The following is a 27323-nucleotide window of genomic DNA, read 5'->3' as shown; positions in this document are numbered from 1 at the left end:
CACACACACACACACACACACAGGCTATGCAATAGTGCACTTATTGTTAAAGAAACCAGGCCCAAGTCTGCTGCTTTTGTTTTGTCATATCAAAATGATGTAAGCTATATGTGTTCCCTGAAGGACCTCTTTTCATTTGCCCCTTTGTCATACATAAACGCAAAATCCATCTCCCATAAAATGTCTTGTCAGAGATTTTGCAAATTTTAGTAATAGAACATGATGTTCCACTGGTTGATTGATCTGGTCAAAACAAACATACTCTGGACTTAGAGAAAGTTGAAACTCTGATACAGGTACATTTCTTTTATATGCTGAGATGTGGGAGAGTTCTTCTCCTTGAAGAACAAGTTCAGGTATTTTAGTTTAAAAAAATTAAGGTACAGGAGCATCCAAGCCAAAATGTAATTGTTTTGAGTGTTTAAAAAATTATTTTCAGTTGAATTATTATTATTGTTATTATTACTACTATTATTATTATTATTATTATTATTATTATTATTATTATTATTATTGTCAGATATTTCTTATTTTCAGTATCATCTAAATGGCGATCTCGTTTAAAATCAGTCACATGTTGAAAAAGCACAAAGAGATAGTGATTGGATGAAAGCAACATGATGTTGGAGGGGTGTTGTTTGCAAGAGGCAGTTTCATTGGCAAAACAAAAACACATCTAAAATCACTGATGTCCACTCTAGCACTTCAGTCCTCCCACTCTGCTGTGTGTATTCCTCTGCCCCATCAGCTTGTGTGTGTGTGTGTGTATTTGTGTGTGTGTGTGTATGGTGTGGCTCACGCAATGTAAATTAGATTTCAGAACATCACACTGCAGCTGAGTGGATCTTTTTCATTTTCCAGCTTGAACAATGAAAATTAAATATAGAAATCCAGAGATGGAAAGAGCGACATTTCGCTTTCAAAGCTCTCATCAATGTTGGAAATATTGTTATTTTAATAATGTGCTCTGCTACACACGCCATCTATTGCACATCTGACCATCTTCAGAGAGAGATCCCTCACATGTGGCTCTTTGAGGCTTGTTGTTGTTTTTCTTAACTCTTGATGAGGATTGGGGCATGTCACACCTTGTTAAGCCATGAGACAAACTATGATTTGTGAAAATGGGCTTTACAAATAAAATTTGATGGATTGACAGTAAAACTTTCAGGTTGTGAGCCACGTTGGCTGCAATTTAAGGAGAGCTAAACTAAGTAAATAAATAAAGAACCGTAATAATAAATATAATATCTGATTCACAGTTCTTCTCTGACTCTTTCCCCTAAATTTATTGTAAGTAAATTGCTAAGTTGCGCAAAAACTGGAATATGGGGATAAAATAGCTGACATACATACATGTATGTCAGCTATTTTATTGGGTGGCCTGCTACTACCAGATGTGACCCTACTCAACTTTTATTATTATTATTGTTATTATTATTATTTTTATTATTAACTGGTGCTGCTATCATTAATAACCCCATCACATCTATAAGTATCACTCTTGTTATTTTCATCATAACAACCAGTCTGATTGAGCTTAAATATGACAGTTACACAACTGTCTTTCTGTTTCCTTCTCTCCTGTCTGTTCCACCGTCTCTACTCTCTTCCCCATTTTTCTCTGCTCACCCCAACCAGTCAAGGCACATTGAGTCTGGTTCTGTTAGAGTTTCTTCATTTTAAAAGGATGTTTTTTCTCTCCACAGCTGTAAAGTGCTTGCTGGTTGTGGGAACTGGTGGGTTTCTCTATAATTTTGCAAGGTCTCGACCTTACTATGTAAAGTTCCTTGAAACAATGTATGTTATAATTTGGTGCAAACACAGTGAACTATCCCTTCAAGGTGACTTAATCTGTAACTTTAGTGTTGCGAATTTATTGCTGGCCTTAGTGTCATGACATAACAAAAAATCCTTCCTTCTCTCTCGTAACCAGGCTACATAAATAAGAACAGCTAAATGCAAAAATCTCTTTTGTTGATTAATCTCCGACCTAAGAATGTGAATGTAGAGGCGACCGAAGAGCATTCTAGGATACTCAAAGCAAAAGCATCATGTATACCAATATCTTAATCAACTGGAGAATGGTAAGATGAAGGGTGGAGGAATAGCCATGTTTGTGAACAAGAGAAGGTGTAACCCCGGCCACATCAGTGTTAAAGAGCAGGAGCCTCATTTATAACCGTTGCGTACACACAAAACGGGGCCTGGAACTTGCGTACGCCACTTCTCGCGCAAACGTTGGGATTTATGAAAAACAAACTTGTGCGCACTTCCATGCTAACTCTGACCCATGCATACGAACATTTTGGAGATAGGAAAATGACGTTGGAGATGTGAGGAGATGAACTAAAGCAGATTATTGATCCACCTCATCATTAACATTAAAACCAACATTACATTTTTATTACATTTCATTTAGCTGACGCTTTTATCCAAAGCGACTTACAATGAGTGCATTGAACCATGAGGGTACAAACCCAGAACAACAAGAAATCAAGTAAGTACAATTTGCTTCAATTAAAGCCAAACTACAAGTGCTGCATGTAAGTGCCATATAAGTGCAGCTAAACTTAAATTTGTTTTTAAAAATTGATTATTAGACATCATCTTCTTAACCAAGGTGAAGTCGGAAGAGATGTGTACACTTTCTGCTATCCTGATGTCATTGGGGAGCTCGTTCCACCATTTAGGAGCCAGGACAGCAAACAGTCGTGATTTTGTTGAGTGGCTAGCTCGCAGTGAGGGAGCAGCAAGCCGATTGGCAGATGCAGAGTGGACGGGCTGGGGTGTAACGTTTAACCATGTCCCGGATGTAGACTGAGCCCGATGAGTTCACAGCACGGTACGCAAATACTAGTGTCTTGAAATGGATACAGGCAGCCACTGCGTTAGTTGTGCTTGCAGGCAATAACTGTTCCATATGAACCTTCAATTGAAAAAGAGTCATTAATAGTTTTTAATAATATCTTCTAACACTGTGCGTGTATCATCAAGGACGAGTGTGTGTAAAACCGCTGCACTGAACGTGACTGTGCCATCAGGGACACAGAGCGAAACTATTCACTATCAAACTTCTATTTCCAAATAATATCCCAGAGCGGAGGTTTAGATCCCACTGATGTGTGAAGTAATCGTTAAGAATACTTGAGTGACACACATGTGTAATGCTGTGTGATGGATGCACGCGAATGGAAGGATTAGGGGGAAACGACTGTTCAGCGATGAGAATGATTTTTTGTCCCATGATGATGACTGATCAGCTGATATAGATTCTAAGGATCTGTGATCTTGGATCTTTGTGCTGATCTGAGTCCAGTATTACACAGATCGACCGACAGAAACGAACCATCCCAGTACAAACCAAGTAGTTACCCCTCTGGTTATTTATATGTGTGGTATGATTAACACTCTTTTAATCATTTTAAAAAGGTGATTCTGTTACATTTTCTAATTTTACAGTTGTCTTTGAATTTAATAATCCTGCAGTTTTGGATGATTAAAACACGTACAGAGGATACAACAAGTTCCCTCACATTCTGACAATGTGAAGCGATTATTTTTTTGCTTCGTTTGGAAAGTGAATAGTTTCTTTATTTTTTGTAAGTGATCCCCAGTGCGCTCTGTGCGCCTGATAGCAGTCGTGTTCACTGCAGCGATTTTACACACACTTTTAGTTGATGATACACGCACAGTGTTAGACGATATTAAACTATTAGTGGCAACTCTGCTGTTTAATGGTATCTGAACGTCATTTGCTGCAAATTGTTTAATATCTTTTTCAATTGAAGGTTCGTATGGATCAGTCCCGCGACCATAAATGACGCTGATGTTTGTAATGTTAATGATGAATCAGATCAATAATCTGCTTCAGTTCACCACCTCACGTCTGCATCATCATTTTCCTGTCTCCAAAATGTTTGTACCTATGGGTCAGACTAACCGTACAAGTGCGCACATTCTCCCATCAAGTTTGTTTTTATAAATCTCAATATTTCCGTGAGAAGCGGTGTACTAATCTTTCAGGCCCCGTTCTGTGCGTATGGTACAGTTGTAAATCAGGCCCCAGAACATTAGGAAGCCTACCAGACACTGTAAAAACTGTTTGTAGTTATGTCTTTTTTATGAATTAAGTCTTCATTCATGGCAGCAATTTCACATGCAGTAAGAAAAAAATTACGTACTTAAGATTGAATTACTTCAAACTTCCTTTGTTTTAGGTGTGACAGAGATGCGACTTCCTGGAGGTCAGACACCATTGAGATCACATTGCTCTGACCATGTACACACCTGGTATTAACATGTGGTATTTGAGATCCGATGTCAAGTGGACAGCTCGAAGTACAGGTGTAAACGCACTCAGATCCGACAGCAATCAAATCATGCCAGACCACTTTCAGAGGTGATTTGTTTGTGGCCATTGCGAAAATATCATAGTTTTCTTAAATTGGTAAAATCTTTCTTCACTTCAGCTGCGCAAGTTTTATTCAGCGCCTCCTGACTCCTCTCTCTCTCTCATAATAACTTTATTTATATAGCACTAAACAACGTTACAAAGTGCTTTCTCAAATTACATGGTAAAAAAATTAATGAAAATAACGCTGCGGCTAAAGATAAATCTGACTGGCTACTGGCTTGTATGGCAGTACTATGAAAGCCATGTGGCCCATCAGTAGCAGCTCGATAAATGGTAGAGGATTGGCATATTGTGTGTTGAGTTGTTTTTGTTGAGTCTGGCTTCAGTTTGTTTCAGGTATAGGTTAAAGAGTATTTAGATGCTTATCAATCTTATGAAAGAAAACCTTAGAATAATGCAGATTTTAAGTAAGTGACCCAAGATCAGTAATGCTGTCTCAATTCCAAAATGTTACTATTTTTAGCAGGGCCTTAAAAACATATGAGCAGATCCTGCTTGATTATAAACCAATGTACTTGTTTGGTTATCCAGGCAAGATTTCAACAGAGGGGTGGGTGATTTGATTTTGATATTTAATTTACATGATTTCTGTGACCCGGAAGTCAAATTACTCGGATCAATAAGTCATAGGTGAAACGTTGTTAAAACACAAACGCCGCCTCTTTCCCACCGTAGTAAGGTGGACAACAGGCTACAAGCCTGTTTTCATCAATATGAGCTGTCCTCTGAGATGGACACATAACATTGGTCTCTATGTACAGTCGGCTTTGAGACGATTGCGCATGGACTGTCTACAAGGTGCAGCACCGAAAAGAGATGTTACAAAAATAATACTGTGTATTCTCACCAAAACCAAGTCACACATCTAGTGTCTCCGGCTGGTTATACTACAATACTTAGTTTTGAAAAATGTGATTTTTCATATTTTTGGGAAAGTTTTATTGTGAAAATTATTCAATAACTTTAACTATAATACTGTGTATCTGGAGCCTAGATGTGTAATGTAATTTGGTGAATATGAAAGCTCATATTGATGAAAACGGGCTTGTAGCCTGTTCCTGGTATCAGATTAAAAAATGAATAACGAAATGATGACTTGTTTTTTAATTTTCCGTTTTTGGTTTAATAATTGAATATGAAAAGAACGAATGATACACAGATTGGCATGTTGTTGTTTAAGGCCTTTAGATATAACAACGTCAAGGGTGTGACCCTTATTATGACTAGGCACAGAAATGTGCTGTATGAAGTCAAAACATAGTAACATATGTCTGTAAATTGGTAAGCAAAAGTGTCAATTTTGTTTTAACTATAAATATTAAAGTCTCATACACCGCAGTAATTTGGGATAAGAGGTCACTGAATTCTATCAGGTAAAAAGCCTTTTAAAGTCCTTGAGGGTGATAAAATTAGAGCATTAGACAAGGATTAACAGATCTGAATACCAAGGCTGAATGTACAAAACTGTAATTTAATATACTCAAACATTATATTATATATTTATTTGAAAATTTTGTTTTAATTGTAGATAAAATACATTGCTGAAACTGTTTTCTTTCCATAATAAACATGAACTTGAGACTCACCGGAGCCAACTGCTCCCCAGCCCATAATGTTTGGTCAAGCATCAGTAACAACAGAATAACAGTGTCTTAATACACAGGTCAAAAAACTCAGTAAGGGAAACTGACAATACCAATTAAATGCTGCAGCAATTTGAGCATGTTTATGAACCCAAAATACAGTAGCAGTCAATTACAATATATTAGGGCATAGGTTGACGGACTATAAACAAACAGACACAGGTAGTTGTAGACTTTAAAAAACAATTTTCTCTGTGGAAGAAAACAAATAAATGGTGTTTGCATTTTCAATGACTGTGTTTACGACCATGACCTACAATACATTAAACCAGTCCTACATTAAAGTTAGTAATGCTCCTGGGGTGCTGCTAGTGGTTTAAGATGCATGTGGTTTGGGCCACACCCTTGATGTGTTTAGCTTTTTAGCAGCCCACAATCCATGGAGCAGAGACACAAAGGGCCCTGAGGCCAGATGGAAGGACCAGGACAGGCAGGAAATTCATTTTACTGCTCCTTTAAAAGGAAATGGAGCTCTATAAAACCAATATGTGCTTGTGGTTTTTTGCGGTTTCTATTCCTGTGTGTGTGTGTGTGCGCTAATGCGCGTGCATGCATGTGGTTTAGATAATGATAGTGAGCTAGTCTACTGCACTGAAAAACAGGGTTCTTGACAGTTTGTATATATACAAACAACAAATGTATTAATGTAATTATTTTAATTATTGTAATCCATTAAAAAGGGGGGTTAGGTGGCCAAATAGTCTACCAGAAACTAAATATGATTTGGGAAAAGGATGTCAGACCTCAGAATGAACATTCCAGGAAAGAGAGTGAATTATAAAATGACAATCTTTATTATTTAAATTCATAATCACACATCACCATAAGGGATGCAAAACACACAGCAAAACACACAGCAGCAAACCATTTTTTTTAATGGTTCAGAATTATGAGAATGTATAGGATACATTAAACAACCTCTGTATAGGACACAATAAACAACCTCTGTAGTTTCTGCTACAGGAGTTGTTTCCAGGACCACATTTTTCAATGACACAAATATGCACACATGCTAACAGGGTGAAAACAATACATGGACCTAGTCTCAAATGGTAATTATGTTACTATGCAAAAGTCTGCAGCGAATGTTCAACTTTCACCCGAGATCATCTACTTTTCAAAGCAGAATATAAATAAATAAATAAAAGAAATTAACAACCAGAAGGGGCCATTTTGTTGACCACTTAATGAAAGCCAATAGGTCAGTACAGTCTTAGAACTCAAACCACATGAGGACTTGAGCAGTTCAAAATCCATTGCTTTAACTACAGATGGGTGGACCTCCCATGCAACAGAGGGCTTCATCACAATCACAGCGCATTACATTACCTTTTAATAGGGAAAGTACAACAATTTCTTTCTCTGTGCATCTACAGATAAAGAAATTGCTGTACTTTCCCTGAGTGCAGTCATTGCTAACTGACAATGCTTCTGCATCTGGGGCTTTGAGAGTTTGAGGACAGGTTTGTGACTTTTTAAATATTTGGCAGTCCTAAGTACGTTGATATACTTAGGACTTATAAATTACAAATAACGGAACACTGTATTCTTTATTGCTTCTTTAAGGTTATTAAACTTTTCTGCTGATGACAGGCAATGTGTAGTCAGCTCCATCATCCTGTCATGGTAAAGACTGTCATGTTTATACCCCAGCACTCGTTAATCATCTTGATGAGTTGTCAGTTACACTGAGGACGCAACATAACTGACAGCATCCATATCGTAAAACCTCCCTGGTTAGAGCGTGCTAAATTTTCTTCCAGTCTCTCATTTTGCTTATTATGTTTTTTGTGTATTCAGAAGTATAGAACATATCTGTCCTGTTTCCACAGCTTCCTGGATCTTCTCTTGTTCATGGTAACCCCTAAACAGCATAGCTTACAGAGAGCTATTTCTGACAGCTTGCATGCTTGTTCACAATCAATATCACACTCTCAAGTCTTTTCTCTCTGTCAGATTTTCTCTCCGAGCACACACACACACACACACACACACACACACACACACACACACACACACACACACTAGGAATGAGCGAGTACACCATTATCTGTTTCGGTATCTTTATCTGTCGAACTAACTAAATTATCCGTGTCTGTATCCGTACTCAGAAGGGGCGGGACTTAAACTGAAAGTTGGTATTAGAAGCCTGACATGGATATGGGTTGATCAGAAGTTGCTATATTTATTGTTTATTAGGAAACTATTTACAGAAAAGCCTTAGAATTGAGCTTCTGATCAATGTTTTTATCACAAGAGTAAGATGTTTTTTATAAACTTCAGTGAACAAACCTCATTCAATCAATGAACACAACACATGCAGTATTAAGAAAAATGCAGGTTTTCATAAACATACTCAATTTAAAAAAAATTTAATCTAAACAGTGTGGTGATTTGATGATCACCTGTCGTAGTTTTTTTGGGGGGGGGATGCTGTATTTTTTATTTCTACACAAAGTAAAACACAATGGTAATTATGTGGTGTGGGTGTGTATGTCATTGAGTGAGAGAGAGGACCACTCGCTCCGTGTGCGTCTGGCCGGGCTGGGTGCACACTGACTTGGCCAGTAGATGCTGAAAATATATGATCACATATAACGATGTTACACGTGAGAGTGGCTGTGACAACGACAAAATTGTGTTGTGTGGTGCTGCTGGCGCAGCAGCAGGGAACTTTTTCATTCATCACGAGTACATATATTGACACATTTTACTTGGATGGTACTCATGCTCGTAAAAGGTAATTATCCATACAGGATACTCGTTTAATTGGCTCAACCCTAACACACACATTTCATTTAGCTGACGCTTTTATCCAAAACGACTTACAATAAGTGCATTGAACCATGAGGGTACAAACCCAGAACAACAAGAATAAGAATTTCCTTTATCTTTCCTTTGAACAGAGCAGTTGCTGAAGTTGCTCTTGAGTTTGTCCACTGTTTTGTGAAAGGCGTAAACAACAATTCAACAAGATATTAACCTCTGAATAAACACTCTACTAGAAACACTATATGGCCGTGTACATACATTTTTAAGTTATCTTTGGAGAGAAATTTCAGACTAAAGATAGGTTAAATGTTAAAATTGTACCTAGCTGAGAAAAAGCCAAAGTTTGGGTCACTGGTCAAGGTTAGAGAGGTTAGGATTATGTTTCCGGGTAAGAGTAAGTGTCCAGGAAATAATTGAAAGTCTATGTATTGTCCCAAAAGTGACATGTTACAACATTGTGTCTGTTTGAGGAAGACAGAGACAGAGAGCATGCCAGGCAAGTGAGAGAGAGAAATGGGGGGAGTGGCTGGGTCATCCATCTATCATGAAACCACAGCCTGGTTACATGCAGTACATTAACTGGCCATTAGGAATCAATGGTTCATCCATAATGCATAATGGTCATAGGTACATTAAGAAGTCATGACATTAATATCTGATTGATGTCATCTGAATGGGTAGGACTAAACCCTCTTAGCCAAAAAGCACAGTAGAACAAAAATAGCAGCAGCAGCAGTGCTTTACAGTAAGAACAAAATGAAAACTAACTGATAACAGTTGACTACAATATGACATTATACATTTGCATCTTCACAATGAAATATACTGCACATCGAATGATTATTAATTTGAATACTTCAAAGAACAATTGTGTGTTTACAATTTAATTCTTAGTGTCACAGTTTTGCTAAGATGTGGAAAATTGAAGTTCATCAAAAGTTCAGATGTGTGATTGGGAATTTAAACCTGGTAAATGAAGACATGATAGTCACTGCGATGGAGAGTAACAGTCCTAACAAGACATCAACATATCCTTTCTTACACATCCTGATCAGACAGATCATGCCTCCTAAACATGCTATGACATCCACTTGTGAGGGTGATTCACTGATGACAATAAATATACTGTGGAACAAAAGAGAGAGCAAAGGCAATACTAGGTAGTAGTAGGGAATCTTTTAATGCTTACAGGGTCAGAGATCCATCGGTTGTATCATTCAGCAATTTAGTCCATGGCAGGCTCAGTCCCTCCAAACATCCTGTCTTTTTGTCATAGAGGTCAGATCCCCTTGTTGTTCTCCTCATCGATTCCATCGCAAAACATTCTTCACTAGTTTCACATATGTTGTTGATCCCTGTCAAACTACATGAAGTCAACTGCCTCTTTTGACAATTCACCAGAGAACTCTCCTTCAGTTTTTTCTACACGCCGAGTGACTGTGTAATGAGAATGGACTGATATTTTCAGACTTAGCTTCAACTTCAACGTTCAACTTTATTTGCCCCCAAGGGCAGCAAGAAGTCCAACAGATAGATAATAAAATGAAAATACAGTACAATAAGGGAAGTGGGAGGAGCTCTGGACACAGTAGGCCAGAGAAACCAAGAACTGTTACATCCAGCCCTGCGTACTAGTTAAGTTGGCCTGATGTTTATCGTTTATTCTTCTGTTCTGTGTTGTGATTGGTTACTCATCTCTCCTCTCGTTTCAGACTCCTCACTCCCTGCCTTGTGTGTGTGCTCCACCTTGTTGATTGTCTGCTCCTCCCCGATTGTTTGCACCTGTTCCTCATCACCTAGTGTATTTAGTCTGTGTGTTCCTGTGTCGTGTTGCCAGTTCGTCTTTGTTTCCCCGTGTTTCAAGCGTCCCAGCGATTTCCATGTTAATTAAGTCTCTAGTGATTCCGACCCCGGTCTGTGTAATCGACTCCGCTTTTGCTTCCTCCCTGTCGGTACCTCTGCCTGGTCAACTTTTGTCTACCCGTGTACCGAACCTGGACTGGATCTTCACCGAACCCTGCTACCGCCTGACCCTCTTCGAAATTGTGTGTTTGTTATTGGACTGCCTCACCTGTGTATCGAACCTGGACTGGATCTCCTTCGACTTCTGCTGCTGCCCGACACGTATTGGAATATTGTGTTTGTTACTGGACTGCCACTCCGTGTACCGTAACCATACAGTAAAAGTTATTCTTGATCATCTCTGTCTCCGAGTCGAGCATTTGAGTCCTACACCTCTCAGTACGCTACAAGAACAGGTATTGTTAAGCATCATTAACATCTTAAGTTTCAGGACAATTTGCGGCAGAGTATAACCATATAAATAATACCTTGTAAATAGCATATAAATACATGAGAATGAGAAAAATAACTAAATCATATATAGCCGCCAGCAGCAATGAGCGGGTTTGGGCCTTAATTCGCTCAATAGGAGGAAGCGGTTCAATAGTAAGCGACCGGCTCAATGGGCCTCATTCACTAACAGTAACAAATCTGTGCTTAAACTGTGCGTACGTTTGACGCACGAATCTGGGATTCATCAATATGTTTGTACCTAACTTTGTTCGTACTCTGGGAACAAATGCAGAACTTCCTCAGAGCATGCGTACGCACAAATGATGAAGGCCAGACTGTCCTGGAAAATGTAAACACACCCTTTTGACTAAATGCATAGTATATTAAAACTCCATTTATTTAAATAAAAATAGTAGATAGACAACAATTATTTAATTTACTACTGCATTGAACAAATGTATTAAAAAACTATGAAATTTATGCCCTTTCATCCACATCATCTCTATAAAAACCTGCTGAATTCATATTTATGTTTCTGGTTAAACGGGGCGTCGCTTCTTCTGCAACAATGAAGTTAAAACACTGCGCTAAGTCATAATCTGCGGGAGGAACTCTTCGGTCTGCAGGTGTGTGTGTGTGTGTGTGTGTTCGTCTCTGTCCCTATATAGTTATTTATCGATGATGTTAGATCATGTCTCCGGATCGTTCCGCTCACTTTAACCCTGATGTCCTGACTGTGCGCGTCACGTCTCGTGTTGTGTAGCAGGTTTAAACGTGTGTCTCATAAACTCTAGAGCAGGGGTCTTCAACTAAAATTGCTGGAGGTCCAGAAATCAACCCTCCTCCCCTTCTGGGGTCCGAATAATTACGTACAAATACGGGCTCATGCTTTTTACCAGAAAAACTCAGTTTAATTAACATTTTTATAGCAGAATGATTTTGTATCGTTACAAGATCAACTTTGTAACACAAACTGGCAAAAATACAATGACTTTGGTGGACAAACATGAAACAAAGTGCAATAAACATTTTGTCTTGGAATTTGCATAGGCCTACATTTATTTTATCCATAAAGATGTATCCTCCTCTGGTGTGTGCTTTAAGTGCTGTGATACCTAAGATGTCCTCACAGAAATGTTTCCCTCTACCTCTCTTTAACTCAATCAATCAATCAAATTTTATTTGTATAGCCCATATTCACAAATCACAATTTGTCTCATAGGGCTTTAACAGGGTGTGACATCCTCTGCCCTTAACCCTCAACAAGAGTAAGGAAAAACTACTTAAAAACCCTTTTAACAGGGTAAAAAGAAGGTAGAAACCTCAGAGAGAGCCACATGTGAGGGATCCCTCTCCCAGGACGGACAGAAGTGCAATAGATGTCAAGTGTAAAGGAGAACATCAAGATAAAGGTTTTAGCAGCATTGATAAGGGTAAACATTTTGAAGTATAACTGAAGGTCAGTGAATTGGTGGATTAATGTCATTAATGGTCAAGTGTCTGAGGAGAAATACTATGTATCGAGCAGTCCTGCTGCAATCATAGTCCATGGTCAGCAGCCAGCAAGATCATGATCCACCATCAAGATCGGATGCCACTATAGTCCACAGTCATTGTCCACTGCCGCCATTAGGATCCATCATCAGCTGCCACCTCGATCGTGGTCCACCACCATTATCAGATGCCAACACGATAAAGGATCTGCCTTTATTATCACGATCAGCCAGCACGATACAGAATCTGCCATACTGGATCCACCATTACGATCTCTGATACGTGATCCACAGATCCTAATCCATGATGTGGCCACAGCCGCGGCCCTGGATCTGCGGACGATAAGGCAAAGGGACTCCGGGGAAGAAGTCAAGTCAGTAACATGTATTGATGGGATATGAATTACTTTGATGTGATAACGATTGAGAAGAGGAAGGAGAAGCTGGAAAGAGAAGCTCCGTGTGTCATGTGTCCCCCGACCTTCTAGACCTATAGCAGCATAACTAAGAGCAGGTCCAAGACAAGCCTGGACCAGCTCTAACTATAACCTTTATCGTAAAGGAAGGTTTTAAGCCTACTCTTAAACGTACAGATGGTGTCTGCCTCCCGAACTGAAAGTGGGAGATGATTCCACAGGAGAGGAGCTTGATAGCTGAAAGCTCTGGCTCCTACTCTACTTTTAGAGACTTTAGGGACGACAAGTAAGCCTGAATTCTGGGAGCGCAGTGCTCTAGTGGGTTGATAAGGTACTAACAGCTCTTTAAGATATAATGGTGCCATATTGTTAAGGGCCTTGAAGGTGAGGAGGAGAATTTTAAATTCTATTCTAGATTTAACCAGAAGTCAGTGTAGCGAAGCTAATACTGGAGAAATGTGCTCTCTTTTCTTGGTTCTTGTCAGGACACGTGCTGCAGCATTTTGGACAAGCTGCAGAGTCTTTAACGACTTACTGCTGCAGCCTGATAATAAGGAATTACAATAATCAAGTCTGGATGTAACAAAGGCGTGGACTAGTTTTTCTGCATCTTTTTGAGGAAGGACATGTCCGATTTTGGAGATATTACGCAAGTGAAAAAAGGCGGTCCTAGAAATTTGTTTTAAGTGTGAATTAAAGGATAAATCAGGATCGAAGATCACTCCCAAGTTCCTGTTTCATTGTAAGCAAGGGCAATGTCGTCTAGCTATATCATTAGATAATGTATCTCTAAGGTGTTTAGGGCCAAGTATTAGAACCTCTGTTTTATCTGAGTTTAATAAGAGAAAATTGCGGGTCATCCAGGTTTTTATGTCCTTAAGACATGCTTGGAGTTTAGTTATTTGATTACTTTGTTCAGGTTTTATTGACAAGTATAACTGGGTGTCATCCGCATAGCAGTGGAAATTTACCGAGTGTGTCATGATAATGTTTCCTAGTGGAAGCATATATAATGAGAATAAAATTGGGCCGAGCACAGAGCCTTGTGGAACACCATGGTTAACTTTGGTGCGCACAGATGACTCATCATTAATTTGCACGAATTGGGAGCGATCAGAAAAATAGGATTTAAACCAGTTTAGGGCGGTTCCTTTAATGCTAATTAACTGGTCTAGTCTCTGTAATAAAATGTGATGGTCAATTGTGTCAAATGCTGCACTAAGATCTAACAGAACGAGGACAGACACAAACCCCTGATCTGAAGCTATTAGAAGGTCATTAGTGACTTTTGCCAAGGCTGTCTCTGTACTGTGATTTGCTCTAAACCCTGACTGAAAGTCTTCATATATATTATTTTCCTGGAGAAACTCACACAGCTGATTGGCTACAACTTTTTCTAGAATTTTAGACAGGAAGGGGAGGTTAGATATCAGTCTGTAGTTGGCTAAAACCTCTGGGTCTAGGGTGGGTTTAACTGAACTGCACTGATGTCCCTGCTTGTGACTGTGACTATACCGCTTATAGTATTTTTTATTCTGCTTATAGTTTTATTTAATTTTTAAATTAAATTTTTGTTTCCTATTTTTATATTTTATATATTTATAATTGCACAAACACACCACAGCAAATTCCTTGTATGTGTAAATCTGCTTGGCAATAAAACCCGATTATGATTGTGATTCTGCAGGGTAAAATCTGACATATACCAAAAGCTGGGCATTGTCACTAATATCAGTCAATTCATCTGCTAAAGCTATGCAAGGTGCACTTTTAATAGCAGCAATGAGCTGTGACTGAACATCCTGTCCTAATATTTCCGTGTGTCTTGTGGCTGAAAGGAGGATTTGTCTTTCTTGCAATTTTTTCGGACACAGCATTAACGATGCTCCCACCTGTAAAGGGCTTTTTATGTTGCATTCTCAGCGAACACTTGTATGTCCGCTGTTGTGCGGAGAGGGAATGAGAGAAGACCTGCTTACATCGCTCATACTGGGCTTTGAGCTCATTTATTTTCCGCTTCCTTACCTCGGACTTCTGCGGGTAAGAGTCTTCAAAGTGTCTGTGTTTAGTTTTGTAATGGCGTTTGAAATTGACACTTTTGACAACCGCAACAGACTCTGAGCATATGAGACACACCTGTCTCGTTGAGCTCACTGCAGGAAGAGTAAAAGCATACTTTTCTGTCCACTCTGCTTGGAAGACTCGGGTTTCAACGTCAACTTTCCTGATTTCGCTTACATGAGTGTCTCTATCTGCGTGCTTCCCTTCACCTAGCAACCTACACAGTGTATGATAGCAACACATAGGACCCAGACGGCCCCCCTGGGCTGGCATCATTATGCCGGATTAAATGTCTCTTAAATGTCAAACAAGGCAGCCGATGTTTTTATTTTTTATTTATTAATTTTTTTTTTTGAGTGAAGAAGAGTCGGGGTCCAGATGGAAACCTCCGCCAGTTGGTGACCCCTGGTCTAGTGTTATAAGAGTAGCGTGGCTCCTTTAAGAAAGTGCTTCCATGTGTTTAAGAGAGTGAGTGGTGAAGCAAGAGAGAGAGAGAGTGTCATCCGTTATTTCATCAATGACCAAGCGCACGTCTCCGCGTTGCATGCGTTTTGCGCACTGCGGCAAGGATAAACACTTCACTTCCTGCGTCCATCACGCGATGTCGATCCTTGCCTGCTAATTGCTCATTACGGTCCACGCTATCAATTGCACATCACACTGTGAACATTTTATGTAAATTGAGTGATAGTTGTAAAACAAAGCTTACTTCCTGTTGCCAGTAGGTGGCGCCATCACTATTATTACCTACAGACTAATATATCTGTTCAAGTAGGGGCTCTGATGTAGCGTGAGCAATTTTGTGTAAATTGGACAATGTTACAACAACTTAATTATCACACTGATCAGTAGGTGGCGCTATGATCCTGAACTAATATTAATATATGGAGCTGTTGATCATAGGTCAGTATTTCGGAGCCGGTTGGATATTGCAGAGTAGATTTACAAAGTACTTCCTGTTTCATGGCGAATCAGTAGGTGGCGCTATGACACTGAGGAAATATTGACACATAGAGCTGTTCAGGCTTGGACTATAATCATGAGACAGAAGTTTGTAGTGATAGGACAATGCACACTGGAGTTATGACAACATCGTCTCCTTTGGCGAAGGATGATCCTTCGCCGCACCTCAATGTTTACACGGTTTGAGGAAATGTCACAATTCTGACCATGGTCCAATGACTTGACTGAGCTCTTTTGAGCTGTTTATTGTAAAGCAGCCAGGAGCAGTTCATCAAAGTATAAAACATGTCACTTCCTTTAGCCAGCAGGTGGCGCTGTGATTTTAAGTCATGATTTCTGTGTAGATGTCATCAGGCCGGGACTCTTGTCTTACATGTCTCGTTTGGACTCGATTGGACCATGTATGTCCGAGATACAGAACCTCGTGTTTTGATGGCGTGTAATCAAACTTTGACGCCACGCCACGGTCACACCGTGTGACGAAAAATCGATCTTTGAATTAGTTTTTATCTCCGTCTTGTTGTGATGACACTCATCTCAATTTGAAGTTGATCAGATGAAAGCCCTGGGACAAGTTCGTCAAAGTAAAAATGTGGAATATGGCCAAAATGGCCACTAAATGCAAAATGGCGGGCTTCCTGTTGCGTTTTTCATAATGCTCCTTGAGACTTTTTTGTATGACTGGTCACGATACACCTGGCCTACATTTTTTGTGAAGATCGGTCAAAGGGAAACCTAGGGGCTGCGTTCCAGGTGGCGCTGTTGAGCCATTTTGCCACGCCCATTTCAAATTACTCCAGAATACGTATATTTTCACCACTTTCAAATTTTCAGCAAAGTTTCATAACCTTTTGAGCATGTTAAAGTCCTCAAAAAGCCAATTCATTTGGGTTAGAATAATAATGAATTCTCATATTGCTAGTATCTTTGTCTCTTTCTGCCCATTCCGTTGTCACTCTACTTGAAATGTTACACACCGTCTCGTTCTCCATTTACAAAGCAGAAGTTTTGTAGAGTAGAATCCATTGTTTCACCTACATGTGCTGATCTATCCAAGGAGCGAGGGCCCTTTAATACTCCTCGCACCTTTAACTTTACATTGAAGTTCTTAAACCATCATCAGAAATACAACTTTTCATCACTGTGTTGGGATAGAGTCGTGATTGCCATTTTGTCTGTGATTCAAAGTTTGAAAATGGTCTGTTCGTGTTTGTTTACACCCTCCATGTCTTTTCCTCGTGTGTTTTTTTTTATGTGCCTTTTACCAAATAGAATTTTCCTTGTTGATAATTTGCAACAAGAATTTGATCAAGTGCCTTTCTGAAAAAGATCTAAAACTTATAAAATGTTATGTTTCCATGTAAATAAACAATGTATTTCATTGGCTCTTTTTGTGAATGTAAATCAACAAAATAACCAGTGTCTGCCTGTGGAATTACAGGATTTAATCTGAATTTGTTTGTTCTCGAAAGCTAATGTCCGATTTTTCCTCTTCACATTTGCAGTATGTTGTCCAACATCAGAGTTTAAAGGGGACATAGCATGCAAATTCCACTTTGTTAGTGCTTCTACACGTTAATGTGGGTATCTGGCATGTCTACCAACCCAAAACCTCTGGGAAAAAAACACTCGCGCGTTTTGTTATGGTTCCTCTAAGTCAGAAACGTCATGCTTGAGTGACTCGATTGAGCTTCCTGGGTTTTGTGTCGTAACAAGGCACTGGAAGTCTCCCTACATGGTCTTGGCCCACCCCCCACCCCCCCCCCCCCCCCCCCCCCCCCCCCCCCCCCCCCCCGTCCCCCCACACTCATTACGCCGGGTTTACACCGGAGGCAGCGAGGCTGCGAGGCAGCGCAGCGCCGTTCCCAAGCACGCACCCGCCTGGCTGTTCACACGGGACGAGCATTTCTCCGCTGGTCAGCCCGCGATTCACTCACATGTGGCATTTGTCTGGATCGTTGGGACTGGGAGGCTGCAGCAGTTGCTCGGGAGCGACCGCTCGCTCTCCCATGCGTGAGCTGGAATTTGTGTCAACGCCACACAGCCAGCAGTGTGGAAGACTTCCGCAGTGTTCAGCACTACTGTAACACCGGCACAAAGACACCGAGCCCCCCCACTCGTTATGCCGGGTTACACCGGACGCGGAAGCGCCGCTGCGAGGCAGCGCAGCGCCGTTCTCAAGCGCGCAGCCGCCTGGCTGTTCACACGGGACGAGCATTTCTCCTCGCTGGTCAGCCCCATAGACTGTATATATAAGGTCAGCCCGCGATTCTGCTTTCTCCGCTTGTTGTTGTACCCGTTGAATGTCGGGGTTCGGGGGTAAATGATGGTCTTCATAGCCCCCCCCCCCCCCCCCCCCCCACCTCTCTTTCTCTCTCTGTCTGTCTGCTTGTGTGCTTGTAGTGGATGGGCAGAGGGGGACATTTAATTATGTGATTGGGAAAATTAAAACTCCAGGACAACAGAAGGGGAATATAAAGTATGGGATGCATATTTGATAATTTATATCATATAAAATATGTAATTTATATTGTTTAAAATCATGGGGGGAGAGGGGGGAGCTGGCTCATTAGCATTTAAAGGAACAGGCACTCAAAACAGGTCACTCTGTGGAGGGCTGTTTTATACAGGGTAAAAACGGTGCTGTTTGAAATGATCCTTGTGCTATTTTGACCAAAGTGTGTTACAGACATTTCATTAAGACCCCAAGGAACCATATCAACTTGTGGTAAAATGGGCATGCTATGTCCCCTTTAAAGGTTAACACTGCATCAAATGATAACATGAAGTCAGCTTAGAATCATGTTGAAAACTAAAGAATGTTAAAAGTTAAATTTGTTCAGTTTGATATCTTTTATTTCAGAGTGTCAATTGTTGTATGGTCTACGGTTGTAAAATAATCAGATCATTTAAGTCAGATCAGTTTCACTCGAGTCATTTTGTGTCATGAATGGATTCATATAGAGACAACTAACTAACATTATTACGCTAGGGTCAGGCACATCCTCACTGGTTGTAAAATAAGTATCTCCTAAGGTAGGTATACGTTGATACACAACCAGATAATGCCTTGCAGCAACACTAGAAACTAAGTGAACTGTTACCAATGCCTTGCCATCCAAAACATCGAATGCAGTTTAAAGGACAACATTTATCCACGAGAGGGAACAGGGAAAGAGAGGGCCTCCTCCACTGGCCAGTAGTGGTCAGTTGGAGCAAGTCCGAGACTGGGAGATGCTGGTGGATGTGGGCCAGCGACTTACAGTCCCATCACATATTGTCACTACCACCCTAAGACCTGACCTGATAATCTGGTCTAATACCCTGTGCATCGTCTACTTTTTAGAATTGACAGTACCCTGGGTGGATAATGTTGATGAAGCAAATGAGAGGAAAAGGCTGTGGTATGCAGACCTTGCATTTGAGGCAGAGCAATGTGGCTGGAAAGCAATAGCTTGCCCTGTAGAGGTTGGCTGCACCATTAGGTTGCACAAAGATCTGGAGATCCATCGACAAGCCCTGCGCCGGACCATAAAAGAAACATCACACACTGCAGAACGCTGCAGCCAATGGCTCTGGATCAGGAGGAAAGATCCCAACTGGGCCCCAATATGCTAGGGACATGCACCCAGGTCTGATCAACCTGTGGTGGGCCTGCCTTAAAAGAGGATGTCTTGTGATTAAAAGGCCTAAACACCTGATGACGCTAAGGTACACAACTGAAGATATGTCCCTAACATCCGCTGGTGGTCACTAACATCCGCTAACATCAACTGGCAATAGGCATTAATTGCTGCGGTCGAACGTACAAGGAATATTCTCCATCTTGTCCTATGTTCTAAAATGGTACAGAGTTTAGTTTAACAAGGCTAAAGAGGTAATGATGTCTGATCTACTGAGCAGCCACATGGCTTTCATAGTACTGCCATAATACCCAGCAGCCAGTCAGATTTACCTTTTTCCTCAGCGTACCCTCAAGTTCGGCCTGTATCATTGATCAGAAGGTCAAAACACTTGATGACGCTGAGGTGCACAACTGAAGTTATGTCCCTAACATCCGCTGGTGGCCCCTAACACCTGCTAACATCTAATGTTTTTTTGTGGTAATTTGTGCAGAAGACCTTCAGACGTACAAGGGATATTCTACATCTTATCCTATATATTAAATCATATAAACTCTTGTTGCTTTTTACATAAGTGAGATATAAAAAATATGTTGCAGTTGTAATATTTCCATCTTCCTGCAGAAATTTAACTCCAAAATTGAATTAGTTGAGATCTCAAATTTCCTTCAAAATTAAGACAAACACAATCAAGTAACACTGTATCGATTTACGGTGATAGTCAGCAGCAACTGTGTCTTATTCTGAAAATATCTGACAGTTAGATGCTTACTATCGCTATTTGATCACCAGACATAATGAGGTCACTCTACTCTGCCTTATACAGCTTGTTGGAGCTAAGTTCAGGTGAAGGTGCTGATGGCTGATGAATTAAAGGGGACATATCATGAAAATTCCACTTTGTTAGTGCTTCTACAGGTTAATGTGGGTATCTGGCATGTCTACCAACCCAAAAACTCTGGAAAAAAAACACTCGCGCATTTTGTTATGGTTCCTCTAAGTCAGAAACGTCATGCTTGAGTGACTCGAATGAGCTTCCTGTGTATTGTGTCGTCACAATACACTGGAAGTCTCCCTACATGGCCTTGGCCCACCCCCCACCTCATCCCCCCCGCCCCCCCACACTCGTTACACCGGGTTTACACCGGACGCAGAAGCGCCGCGCGCTGACCAAAGTATGTTACAGACATTTCATTAAGACCCCAAGGAACCATATCAACTTGTGGTAAAATGGGCATACAATGTCCCCTTGAATTAAAGGAAGAAACTAAACTTGCACCTGTGAAACAGTGAATTTTCAGCTTGTAAAACAGCAAAACTTTAGTCTCAGTGGAATAACTCCTGAGAACAAATTATTTGATTTTGAATCTTTTAATAATTGTTTGAAATATGGGAGGGAACCGGAGCACCTGGAGAAAAGCCACAACAAGACTTAAGTCTGAGTGGAATAAATACTGAGAGCAAATAATTCCATTTTATACATTTTATTCATTCTTATAAATGTGGGGATAACAGGAGCACATGGAGAAAACATATTTAAATTTGAAAGTGAAGCTATCGGAATAACATCATCCACCTTTTATCTCCGGAAGAAGGAAGAGAAGCCTGCTCTGAAAGAGGAGAAGACGCCAGGCTTTTTGCACAGGCGACTTTTCAAAGAGGAGCTAATTGATATTTCAAGTTCTGGATCTCTTAAAAGAAAGGAAACCAATAGCATCTCTGGACAAGGCCACTTCTTACACAACTCCTTGAAAATGACCTCATCAAGGATTGTGTTGGGTTTGAAAGTTGAGTCAATGTCTTTGACCTCGGCCCATATTCTCTCCAGCAGATGATGACTTGTGTCTGTGATGTCGACATCAGTCCGGGTCACCTTTGCCTTATTATAGCTTCGTGTGATGAGCTGGTCCAAGAGAACACTGACATACATTTTATATCTGTCTGCTGCCAGCATCTTTGCAATCTTCTCCCTGGAGTTGCTGTCTGATGATGCTGAGTTCTCCTTTTCTTTGCTGACCTCTGATGATGTTGTCTGCTTCGATCTTTTCTCCTCAATGCTGCTGACCACTGCTGGTGTTGACTTCTTCGGTCTTTTATTCTCACTGCTGCTGACCTCTGATGATGAAGTCTGCTTCGATCCTTTCTCCTCAATTCTGTTGAACACTGCTGGTGTTGACTTCTTCGGTCTTTCATTCCCTCCGCTGCTGACCTCTGATGATGATGACTGCTTCGATGTTTTCTCCTCAATGCTGCTGACCTCTGATGATGTTGACTGCTTCGATGTTTTCTCCTCAATGCTGCTGACCTCTGATGATGTTGACTGCTTGTTTGTTTCCAGTGAGTCGATGGCCATAAAAGCCTCTGACACCCTTTTTGTGTGGCAGTTAACTTGGTTGTTCAGCCACCAGCTTATCAAGGACAGAAAACAAAACACCCTGGTCTGAATGTCTGCATATATGCCCCTGTGTGCCTTAGGAACAGCCACCTTTTTCACTGGACCTGAACTAATGTCTGAATTCCTTTCAGGTGCGATGTGCGCATAGATGAGCTCTGAAAGCTGTTTTGTGAATACAAGAACCTTTTCAGATGGAGGCTTTTTCAGCGTTTGGAATGCAGAACTTTCATTTCCACCTCCCGGCTTCTCCTTCTCCAGAAGCACAGCGTCAATACTAGCCATCAATGACTGTATCGTCAGCCTCCTATTGACTTTGGTCTCCTCCTTGAATTTTTTCGCGACCCCTGTCAGTATTTGAAGCGTCCCTGCTGTGGCAAAAGTCTTTATGAAAAGACTATTGATCGTCCTCATTCCTTTACTGATTGAGAGGTTTGGCTGTGGAGATTCCTTTCCATTTTTGCTTTCCTTATTGATTGACTCAATAATTTCATCTAAAGCCATATCAATCTCTGGAGAAAACGATGAATTGAGAAAGAGGCTGTCATTGAACTCATTAAAGAAGTCTGTGATGTCAGTCAAACTATTGTTGATTGTTTCCTGGACAAGCATCTTCCCACTGTCCATACTGCTTGTTGTTGAACCTCCCTCTGAGGAACTACCTGACTTGGAGCTGACTCCTGAAGAGTGGGAGCTTGAAGAGGTCCTACACATCCGAATGGGATCATCTGAAGCATCCTGTTCCTCTGAGGAAATGGCCCGACTTCGCCTGCGCGATTGACACTCGAGCAAGAGTTTGATTTTTGCATCTGCCTTTAACGTCTCGCAGGCATAACAGATCATCTTCTGGACTTTAGTGGGGTTAATGAGGCGGGTTGGTATAGGCTTCTCAGAGCTCACACAGGTGGAGCTTGCAGACAAGGTGGAGTTGACAGTCTTCGTCACCTCCTCTACAACCAAGTCTGTGAGCTTATCCAAACTCTTAGACTTTGTTGTGCCTGGTGAAAGACTGTCGTTGAGAGTGTCGCCCAGAATGGACCGAACTTCTTCCTCAGACAAGGGTGCATCGGGACATCGCTTTGCAATGGCATCTGAAACGGTCGTCATTAACTTCAGCAGAAGATCTGCCAACATAAATGTTGTAGCTTCATCCGGTTTGCATGACTTCAACAGCTCCCACTGCTCTGCAGTGATCTTCGTAAAAAAGGACTCGAAGTACGGGCGGACAGTCTCTACCTTTATATCCATTTGTTTCACTCTCCGAGTGATCTCCATTGCGACTGTTGTTTGTTTGAATGTGTGTTACGAACTGTTATTTTCGCTGTTCAAGATGTGTTTTCCAAATTCTCATGAAAAATCTCTTATCTTCTTTGTTCTACCAATTCGCTGGTTAGTGCAGACTGATTCTTCACTTCTTATTTTTCTGAGATAAAGAGCCTCTTTAAAGAATAGAAAGGGAATTGAAGTAAAGGAGTTTAAAGGAATTGAAGCAAAGGGGGTTAAAGGAATTGAAGCAAAGGAGGTTTAAGAAATTCAAACAAAGGGGGTTAAAGGACTATGATGTGACTAATAGATCAAAGGAAACCATAAACTGTTTTGCCTGCTGCCGTCTGGCCGATGGTACCGCAGCATCCGGGCCCGCACCACCAGGCTCAGAGACAGTTTCATCCCCCAGACCATAAGACTTTTAAACTCCTCCAATCTGCAATAACTCCACTAAACCAGCACCTTAGCATATTTGCACTATTGCACATAATTGCACTATTGTTTTTTTTCTTTAGGTGTATATATATATTTAGATATATATATTTTATTTTCTATTTTAAATTTTTGATATTCTATTTTATATTATTTTATTCAATATTTTTTTGCTTGTAATATTCGGAGCATTGCTATAAGAGAGCCTGTGACCCAACCATTTCATTGCCAGCGACTGCTTAATGTAATTGTCTTGCATTTGACAATAAACTCTTGAATCTTGAATCCATTTGGATCGACCTTGTATTGCAGTACCTCTAGGAACGGTGCACCAACTCAGTAGATGGCGGTAATCAGTCCAAAATACTCTGTTTAATCTATGACAATACCATGACACAAAGAAGTTTTTTTTACAGTTATCTTCTGGGATCACATGATCAAAGTCCCTTTCCCAACATATTTTAAGGCCCTCCAACTTTGGAAATGTATATAAATATAATCATAGAATTTTGATGTTCCCTTATTTTTGTGCTCCATCTTTGGTGAGAGATCTTCAATTCCAGTTGTACCTTGAAAATGTGTTTATTTGAAATACAGCAATGCCTAATTTAATAACCAATGCCTAGGTACACTGAGTCAAACTAATAAAGTCCCATACAAAATGCCATATACTATATAAATATTGTACATTTCATGAAGGTAGGACATGTTTTAGGGCTGTTGGTGTTGGATTGTATTAGTTTTAGCTTGGTGTACCTAATAAACTGCTTCACTTAGTTCCTTATGCAATACGTTACCCTTCATGTCCATTGTATAATACTTTGTGCATTGTCAGGGATTTGTTCTGCAGTTGAAAAACAAATGACTTAAGATAAACTGTGAATAAAATTCACATATTTTTCATTTGGAGAAGTCATGAATGTCACTGTCTGATCTGTGTCAGCACCAAAGTAAGGATCTGCGATTTTGTTTTATGGTTTGTATTAAGCATATATTTAACAAAGCACTTTGTCAACTCCAAATACAAATGACTTCTGAGTCCTGTTTTCTATTGCTTTTTTCAAAATGTCAGTTTTTACTATGTATGACTGATCTGTGGAGAAAGGCATTTTCTTCTTCATCATTCCTGTTTATGCTGAGTGAATATTATAGAAGTGACACTAAATCTGATTCTGATTCAAGTTGATTTAGCGCAGCATCACACAAGCCAAGAAGTTAAAACCTGAACAATACGAGCTCTTCACAGAAATATCAGTAGTGGCATATGTACCAACCAGTAACTAACTAAAAGCTGAAGAGCAGGTTCACACTGAACACATGGGGAACATTATGCTGCCTGTACATTCTACACACTAAACCTTTAAAGGGGACATAGCATGCAAATTCCACTTTGTTAGTGCTTCTACAGGTTAATGTGGGTATCTGGCATGTCTACCAACCCAAAAACTCTGGGAAAAAAACACTCGCGCGTTTTGTTATGGTTCCTCTAAGTCAGAAACGTCATGCTTGAGTGACTCGATTGAGCTTCCTGGGTTTTGTGTCGTAACAAGGCACTGGAAGTCTCCCTACATGGTCTTGGCCCCCCCCCCCCGTCCCCCCACACTCGTTACGCTGGGTTTACACCGGACGCAGCGAGGCTGCGAGGCAGCGCAGCGCCGTTCCCAAGCACGCAGCCGCCTGGCTGTTCACACGGGACGAGCATTTCTCCGCTGGTCAGCCCGCGATTCACTCACATGTGGCATTTGTCTGGATCGTTGGGACTGGGAGGCTGCAGCAGTTGCTCGGGAGCGACCGCTCGCTCTCCCATGCCTGAGCTGGAATTTGTGTCAGCGCCACACAGCCAACAGTGTGGAAGACTTCCGCAGTGTTCAGCACTAGTGTAACACTGGCACAAACACACAGAGCCCCCCCACTCGTTATGCCGGGTTTACACCGGACGCGGAAGCGCCGCAGCGAGGCAGCGCAGCGCCGTTCTCAAGCGCGCAGCCGCCTGGCTGTTCACACGGGACGTGCATTTCTCCGCGCTGGTCAGCCCCATAGACTGTATATATAAGGTCAGCCCGCGATTCTGCTTTCTCCGCTTGTTGTTGTACCCGTTGAATGTCGGGGTTCGGGGGTAAATGATGGTCTTCATAGCCCCCCCACCCCACCCCTCTCTTTCTCTCTCTGTCTGTCTGCTTGTGTGCTTGTAGTGGATGGGCAGAGGGGGACATTTAATTATGTGATTGGGAAAATTAAAACTCCAGGACAACAGAAGGGGAATATAAAGTATGGGATGCATATTTGATAATTTATATCATATAAAATATGTAATTTATATCGTTTAAAATCATGGGGGGAGAGGGGGGAGGGGGGAGCTGGCTCATTAGCATTTAAAGGAACAGGCACTCAAAACAGGTCACTCTGTGGAGGGCTGTTTTATACAGGGTAAAAAGCGTACCATACAGTGATGGATGAGGTGAGGTGAGGATTGACTCAATTATGGCAGTGTAGAAGTTCACCATCATCGGCTTCGGCAGGTTGCCGATTTTTTTTAAATGTCGATGTTCAGCTCCCACTTCAGGTCCTGGGTAATGAAACTGCCCAGAAAATGGAATGACTCCACGGTGTCCACTGGAGAGTCACACAGGGTGATGGGGGTGGGCCGGATTTGTCTCTTCCTGAAGTCCACAATCATCTCCACTGTTTTGAGAGCACTGAACTCCAAGTTGTTGTCACTGCACCAGATAACCAGGTGGTCAATCTCCCACCTGTAAGCAGACTCGTCCCCGCCAAAGATGAGTCCAATGAGGGTGGTGTCATCCGCGAACTTCAGGAGTTTGATGGACTGTTGACTGGAGGTGCAGCTGTTCATGTACAGGGAGAAGGGCAGAGGAGAAAGAATGCAGCCTTGTGGGGATCCGGTACTGGTGAAGTCTGTGATCCACCTGCAGATGGAGACGGGCATGCTCAGCTGTGAGCGCTTGTCCTTGAGCGCTGCAGGGATTATGGTGTTGAATGCAGAGCTGAAGTCCACAGACAGGATCCTAGCGTAGGTTCCTGGGGAGTCCAGGTGCTGGAGAATGAAGTGGAGAGCCATGTTTACAGCATCGTCTACAGATCTGTTGGCTCTCTAGGCGAACTGTAGAGGGTCTAGCAGGGGGTTGGTGATGTCCTTGAGGTGGGACAGGACAAGGCGTTTAATAGACTACCAGAGAAGTCAGGGCGACGGGTCTGTAGTCAATAAGTCCTGTGGTCCTTGGTTTTTTGGGGATGGGGATGATGGTGGAGGATTTTAATTTCTCCAGTGAGGTTTTAAAAATGTCTTCCAACACTGGAGACAGCTGATGCTTCAGGCAGGATGGGGAGACAGATTTAGGTCCAGCTGCTTTACGGGGGTTCTGTCTCCTGAAGAGCTTGTTGACGTCCCTCTCCAGTATAGAAAGTGGTGACACTTTGGTAGAGGGGGAAGGGGGCACTGTGGTGGGTAGGTGTGGAGAGTCACAGACCCCTGCTGAGCTGGTGTTGGTGATGCTCTTGGATGGGAGCTGGTTGTCGTGGAGGATGGTGT

The 27323-nt window shown here is 41.4% G+C and overlaps 1 long non-coding RNA gene across 1 annotated transcript; it reads left to right on the top strand.

The window, feature by feature from the left end:
- The first annotated feature begins 522 nt into the window (after positions 1-522).
- Positions 523-26675, top strand: LOC117762767. The gene is made up of 4 exons (XR_004614070.1): positions 523-536; positions 7465-7468; positions 26232-26236; positions 26508-26675. It is a non-coding gene; the product is annotated as an uncharacterized LOC117762767 (long non-coding RNA).
- Positions 26676-27323: the final 648 nt, after the last annotated feature.

The sequence above is a fragment of the Hippoglossus hippoglossus genome, chromosome 6 (assembly GCF_009819705.1).
Source record: "Hippoglossus hippoglossus isolate fHipHip1 chromosome 6, fHipHip1.pri, whole genome shotgun sequence".
NCBI lineage: Eukaryota > Metazoa > Chordata > Actinopteri > Pleuronectiformes > Pleuronectidae > Hippoglossus > Hippoglossus hippoglossus.
This window is presented reverse-complemented; position numbering and strand designations above follow the sequence as displayed.